The 7,115-nt window shown below is 39.4% G+C and overlaps 1 protein-coding gene across 1 annotated transcript in view; it reads left to right on the top strand.

Moving 5' to 3' along the window:
- Window positions 1–3,268: 3,268 nt before the first annotated feature.
- Window positions 3,269–7,115, top strand: part of LOC109399283 (axotactin) — a 214,532-nt gene continuing 210,685 nt past the window's right edge. Inside the window, exon 1 of the mRNA XM_062854139.1 lies at window positions 3,269–3,402. The gene's annotated coding sequence lies outside the window, so the exon portion shown is untranslated. The remainder of the gene's footprint in view (window positions 3,403–7,115) is intronic.

Genomic DNA, 7,115 nt, shown 5'->3' with positions numbered 1-7,115 from the left:
TGGCAGATTTCTAATATTGGAAGTCTAGTTGATTTGTTGCTGGAGTCAAGTATTGCTGGGTTACTGTAGTCAAATGTATGTCCTTTTGTTGTGCTGTGTTGCATTATCGCCGTCCTTTCTTTCCATAGGGCCGATTGAATTTTCCGGTAATCTTCGTCTTGCATGTCCATAATTTTGTCGAGTTGTTTTTGTCTGCTTTGCGTCCGTAGAGTCGTATTTGCAGTTTGATTGTGGTTAACCCTACATACATAGCTTCGCATTGTTGACACCGTAAGCTGTATATTACGTTGCTCTTCTGTAGTTTTTCTGTTGTCCCTTTCATGTGCGTGTACATCCCTTGCATCGTGTTGTTGGTGTAGTGTCATATTTTTATATTTCCATACTGTCCTGTCTGTTGCATGTGTTTAGTTATTAGCGGTGAAAGCTTGTCGATGTATGGAATTGATTTGTAGATCGTCTCATCGTTATTGGTTGTCTCCGTCCGTGTTCGTGTCATGTTTCTGTTGTTGATCATTCTGTTTATTAGTGTTTTAGGGTAGTCATTTGATCGGAGTTCCTCCATGATCGTCTGGTTCTTCTCCTCTTGTGTTTTGATCGTCGATAGTTTGTTTACTCTTTCGATGAGATTGTGTGCGACGTTTGTTTTCAGGTGTGTTGCGTGCATGGAGTGGAAGTTTAGGAATCAGCCCGATACGATCGGTTTTTTGTACCAATCGGTTCGGTTGAGAACGTTTGGTTCTCGTGCCGAATCACTAACACGTCGAGGAAGGGAAGCTGCTGGTTGTGTTCCACCTCCACTGTAAATTTCAGTTTGGGGTGGTAATTGTTGAACGCTTGGAGAACGTCCTGAATTTTCTCCCTCGGTACGCACAGGAATAGGTCATCAACATATTTTTTGATTATTGGCAACCTGGTGTCCAATGTCGTGGCAACTGTTTCTGCTAAGACAGGTGATAGTGGGCTTCCTATAGCCATACCAGCGATTTGTTTATAGTGTTGATTGCCAAACTTGAAGTAGCTGGAAACAACACAGTGTTGTACGATCTCAAGGAAGAGATCGAGATTGATGTTGGTTTGTGTTTTGATGTTGTCCCATTGATTGATTATTCCCTTTCATACCAGTTCATATGGTATATTGGTGAAAAGAGAGACAACATCGAATGAGACCATGACGTATCCGGGAGGAATTGTGCATTCGTTGATGAATTGGCTGAATTCAAACGAACTTTTAACGCTGTAGCGGACGAAGATTGATGCTTGGAGGATGTTCGCAATGTACTTCGTAAGCTGGTAGTTGGCCGCAGTCATCGTGGGGACTACGGGACGCAATGGCAAGTCGGGTTTGTGTGCCTTTGGCTGGCCATAAATTCGTGGGTACACTGCCGTATTGGTTCGAAAGCGTTTGAGTGGATTAGGTTCAAATCTGCCAGCCGGGTGACAAAGTTGTTGTTTTATTTTTGCAGCCTGCTTGTGGGGTCCGATGTCATCACTGCATAGGTCGAGGAGTCTTTGCTAGTAGGTGATTCATTTTGGTGACATAGTCCTCACATTTCATGACGACTGTTCTGTTGCCTTTGTCTGACTGCAAGATGCAAGCCTCTGGGTGTTGTTTGAGGAACACTTCTGCAGTTTTCATCGCTTTAATAAAGAATTTCCTCGTTGCTGACATCGTGTTGGCTGGTCCTGAACGGTAAATGTGATTTTGGATTATATTAACCACCCCAGCTCTGGTGTTCTCCTGGACGGATCAGTCCTAATTACTGCTGATGACATTTTCCACGTCCGCTATGAGATGGAAGTATTGCGATTTCGGTACTCTGTATGGTTCGATCGCAAATTTTGGACCCAAGCTTAATAGAACGTCCATGTCCTTGGGGAGGCTGAGATCCGTGGCATTCAGGATCGCTTTTTGGTTCAACGTCGGACCCGCGTGTGTGCTGGTTATGCGGTCAAGCAACATCTTGTATTTCTTATTCGTTCGTCGTCTACTGTTGTTGAGAGTGGAGTGATACGCGATTTGTTGTAGGAAAAGAAACTGTGCGTGGATGCCTTCTGGAGTTCCACTCGTAATTTGTTTCTTGAGGTCGGACTGTTGGGATGTGAGCCTGCTGATTTTGCTGAAGGTGTCCTGTATTTCGACGTTGAGTACAGACTTCTGGAAACGGTCTAGGATTCCTTGTAGCTTTCCACTGTGAGGACTTTGAGCTTCAATTAACGAGAAAGTGCATTTGAGCGTGTTGACAACGTAGTTCGGGGTTAAACCGTTGCTACGGCATCGGATTAGGAACTCCTTTCTCGAAATTGCATTCGCCAATTTTCAGTTGTTGTTTGCATACTCCTTGAACATTTTTACGATATCAAGTCAGGTAACAAGTAGGACTTGAAATTCCGAGCCTTCAGTCATAAAGTCAGTTTTGGAATGAATACAAAGCCTACCCTATATGCATAGTATACGAGAAATTCGAAAAGATTATGAGATTTCAGCACGTAGAACGTCGATTAATAATACTAATACTAATATACAGTGCTTATAACTAAAATACCTCTCAAAATGCACCATATCGAGAATCGATATCAGAAATATTAGCTATGATTTTGTTTGAAAACTTTAGCTGAAACTAAACTCCACCATTTTGCGAATTGCCTTCTATTCACACCAAGTCGAGCTTATACAATTCACAACGTTCTTCCATGATATCACTTGGGCTGATCACGTCTGCACTTCTGGCTGGATATCTAGACTAACATTTGAAAAGGGCGGAACAACCATTGCAAATTTTCACTTGTTCCGCCCCTCCTGGACGTATTTCAATACTTTTATGCAAACTTTTCCCGTTAATAGATAGAGGGGAGTCAGATCTATCTGTTACTGGTAGAAGATTACATGAATAATGAGGGGTAAGCCTAGGAGGGACGGGAGAAGCAGCGCAATGGCTGTTACGCCTTTTTCAAATGTTGGTCTAGATATAATATCGTGTGCACACCACAGACACACGGGAGTTGGCTGATTAAATTAGCGCGCAACGACAATAATGCTCTACTGACTAGCGCTTGCTTGTTAGAAGCTCATCTTATACCTCTACTACTGGTACATGCCGGGGCTCATCTCCCGGCTCGTTATCATCTTGACGCGAGATTCGCGCGCACAATTTCAAACGAGGGCAACTTAGACTTGCAGCTCCAGCAGAGGTAAGATGTATGCGCAGTGCCCACGGTTCCGGTCAGTCAGTACGGCTTAGACCACCGCGGATAAAACATCGTCCTTTTTTCGCGATCCTCCTGAAGAGTTTGAGCTCCAGCAGTGTGCAAGTGCAAGTAAATGTGAATGTGGAAATTTTCCAATCTACTATCTAGGCAGAGCTGGAAGGAACCCAGGTTCCAGACCGAGGCAGAAGGCGAAGTGTAGTAAGTGTCATAAAATCAAAATGGCTGCCATAAAAAGTGATGAGACTACCGCAGTTTCAAGTTCAGAGATTGTGCGACAATTTGTTCGCGAAAAGTCGTCTTTGCTTTGGGGGTCATTACGATGACGGCGATGATATCGTGGTCGTCGTCGTTGCCGCCCGTCGGTCAGCGTAATTAATTAATTGATGAGTAACACTTAGTGACAGCAATGTGGCCAAATGAAGGGAAGTGGAGACGCGTGGCCAATTGTGAGCGGCAGTGAAAACGGTCTGGTTGAGTTTTATGACATTGACACTAAACGAAAGATTTCCGCCCGTTTGTAACGACTCATCGGAATTAATGGCAGCGGTTGTTGCTAATTTCTGTAACGAATTCGCTCGGACTGTGAGTGACAATAAGTTCTACAGATGTTCTTTTATATAATTCTCAACTCTTCAGGTTCTCATGACTGAGACAATGCTGATTTCTGAAAATACTGCTGGATTGTTGGAGGTAGAAGACGAAAACAATCCTATAGAATGAAGAAGCACTGTTCACCATCTTTTCTATTTTGTGTTTGAAGTTTTGTAATTACATATAAAGAAATTTGAAAAATTCTGAGTTCAATAACACCGATTCCTTGGCTACAAGGCCAACAGTTACCTTTAAGATTTTGTCATTACAGAAGTTCAAAATTGAAACAAGAAATAGTCGTTGTTTTTTTATTCAGAGTTTCGATGCCACTTGATGTAGTATTTGCAAGCTGTACTCCCGAAATTTATCAGATATTTGTCGCAAAGTAACCGTCGATTGTTTATGGTAGTGTCGAACTTCTTTCAGCTGTGCACGTCCCTAAAAGTTAATATTTGATAGATCACAAATCAGAGACTTGATAACATAAAACGTATGCTCCTTGAATAAAATATTCAATTAGTAACAGCAAGAAAATTCCACTCCCAGGTTTCCAAAAGGCAATCTTTGCAAATTATCGTCCTCAATGAACCAGATTCCTTGTATAAACGAGCCACCCCTGAATTCGCACTGCGCTGCAACAACGGTCGAACCATTATCAAATCAAGGCCACTTCTTACGCAATTTTGAACAAACTCCCCTCCCCACAAGATTGGTCTCCCTTCAGATCTTATTCGGCGGATATTTGCTTGTTGGTTTGAGTTATCTACTGGAATGAACTACCAAATCGTCGTCGTCGTCGTCGTCATTGTCGGTACACAGCCTTTGCCCCTGTACATCGAAACGTAATCATTTATTCAAAGACAACATGCTAAACGAATCTGTAACGTTCCGCCGTCGGTCGCTGTATTCTGGCGGATGCCGGTTTACAGACGTGCGCTACCCAAATCCAAAGATAAACAGTTGATAAAAATTTAGTCTTCGATACCGAACGACACACAGCACCGATGGATGGAACTGTAGGAGGAGTGTTTTTCATGTATCCATAGAATACATATGAATTACCGTTATTTGGCAAACTGTTATGTGGCTTGAAGTTTTAATAAAAAAAAATCCTGGATTTGTGAAAAAAAAAATACTTCAATCCATATTAAAAATACCTTAAAGTATTTTTATATCGATAATTTATGTTCTGAAATAAATTAATTCTAAAAGTCATTTTGGACCAAGATTTAGACTTGTTTGTCCGTTGACACTTTCAAATACAGTGCCAACTCTTGGTATAAATAAATAAAACTTTAGATTATGCTTGTTCAAAACTATAATGAGTCCATGCGAAATTAATTTATTTTCAATACATTTTGATTATTTCAAAAGATAAACATAATTTAAAATGAAAATAGAACATTAAGCTGTATTGTACCAGTTTTGCATTAAAGTTTTTATTGGAAGTTCCATTAAGATATTAAAAAAATTCTCGCCCTGCCCAACTGACATATATTTGCTGAATAAGAGCTTGATAAAGCACTTTCACGCAAGCGTTTGTCCATAAGCTGTTATGCAGCTACTTTTATTAGGTGGGTGAGAACGTCCAGAATGCCCCAGACCCTCCTACTTATTTTGAACAGAATAATCATGTATTTCATTCAAGAAGGTGGAACAAACACTTGATTAAACACCACAATCATTTAGCTGTGACAACAACTTTTTTACACTATCTAATGAAGCGGGGGTGTTTGGAAAACTTCAAGGTATTTTTGCACTGCGATAGCTACCGAACCTAAGATAAGCGCGTGTCTGACTTTGTACTGGGATGAATTTGAAGAAGGTTGAATGTAGAGTTGCAGACACGATTCACTCGACTATTACGCTCAATTCCAACAAGTCCAGAATTTACAGGGGGTGGCCAAAATGTTTGGGATAGGCAACTTTTTTTTCTCTCACAAAAAAGTTCAATATGCTATAACTTTTCATCGCGTGAATCAAAAATTCTCAAATTTTGAATGTTTGTCAACCTATTTGTGCATCATTGGTACAAATTGTAGCTCGATTGGTTAATCTTTCGCGAAGCTAGAACCGTTCTCGTAAAACACTATTTTTTAGACAACTTATTTTTGAGCTGTCGGACCAGCTCGGAGACCAGTTAACCGAATTGAATGAAATTTTGAACGTTTATCAAAAATATATTATTGCTTTTCAATCATTGAAAAAAGTTATGATGGATTGACACTTTTAGGGTCTTTCTCGAAAAAATATTGAAAAGATTGAATTTTATTTTAGATATCCAAAGATTTTCTACTTCTGTTCTTTAGATATCTATAAAAAGATATATTAGTGCCCATTTAGATTAAAGGAAGAACACATTTAATATTTTTTGTGCGGTATTGTAAATTTCACTCATTTTCCTCTATATGGGTGAAAATGTCAAATCATCATAACTTTTTTCAACGTTTAAGAATTACCTATGTTTTGAAGAATTTTAAAGCAATAATATATTGTTTATAATCGCTCAAATTTTCATTCAATTCGGTTCACTGGTCTCCAAAATATTACAGTTCAAAAATTAGTTGTCTAATAATAGTGTTTTACGAGAACGGTTTTAACTTCGCGAAAGATTAACCAATCGAGCTCAAATGTGTACCAATGAGGCACAAATAGGTTGACAAACAGTCAAAATTTGAGAACTTTTAATGCACGCTATGAAAAGTTGCAGCATGTTGAACTTTTTTGTGAGAGAAAAAAAAGTTACCTATCCCAAATATTTTGGCCACCCCCTGTATGTGTTTATTGAACAAATTAGGCTGATACAAATTATATTTTGACTTTTTGTCTCCCCCCCCCTTCAAAAATTTTTGGCTGGATTTTGCATTTTGAGGGGGCAGATGAAAAAATATTTATCAAAATTTCGGGGTTTGATGAAAATTCTTTAACAAATCCGATGAGTTTTAAATATTTTTCAGATTAAATACTTTATTATTTTTATCCCCCCCTCGACCAGCCAAAGAGTGATGGGACAAAAAGTGAAATAAATATTTGTAACGGCCTTATATTCAAAATAAAAAATGATTACCTAAATCAACGTCAGAGATAATTCATCAGAGGGGAAAATAAGTTCTCCTACTTAAGATCATGAAATGCATCGAAAACCGAAAACAGCCGCATGGTGTACTTAGTATCCGACATGTGACCCTCGTTCGCTACATAATGGCTGAACATGGCCAACCGTCAAAAATCATCGTATTAACATAGTTTGAAAGAAAAACCTATTTAAAGAAAGTCAAATTGCTTATAAAAGTATTACACCTTAATTCATTTCTGTT

Source organism: Aedes albopictus, chromosome 2 (genome assembly GCF_035046485.1).
Source record: "Aedes albopictus strain Foshan chromosome 2, AalbF5, whole genome shotgun sequence".
In the NCBI taxonomy this organism is placed as follows: Eukaryota; Metazoa; Arthropoda; class Insecta; order Diptera; family Culicidae; genus Aedes; species Aedes albopictus.
This window is presented reverse-complemented; position numbering and strand designations above follow the sequence as displayed.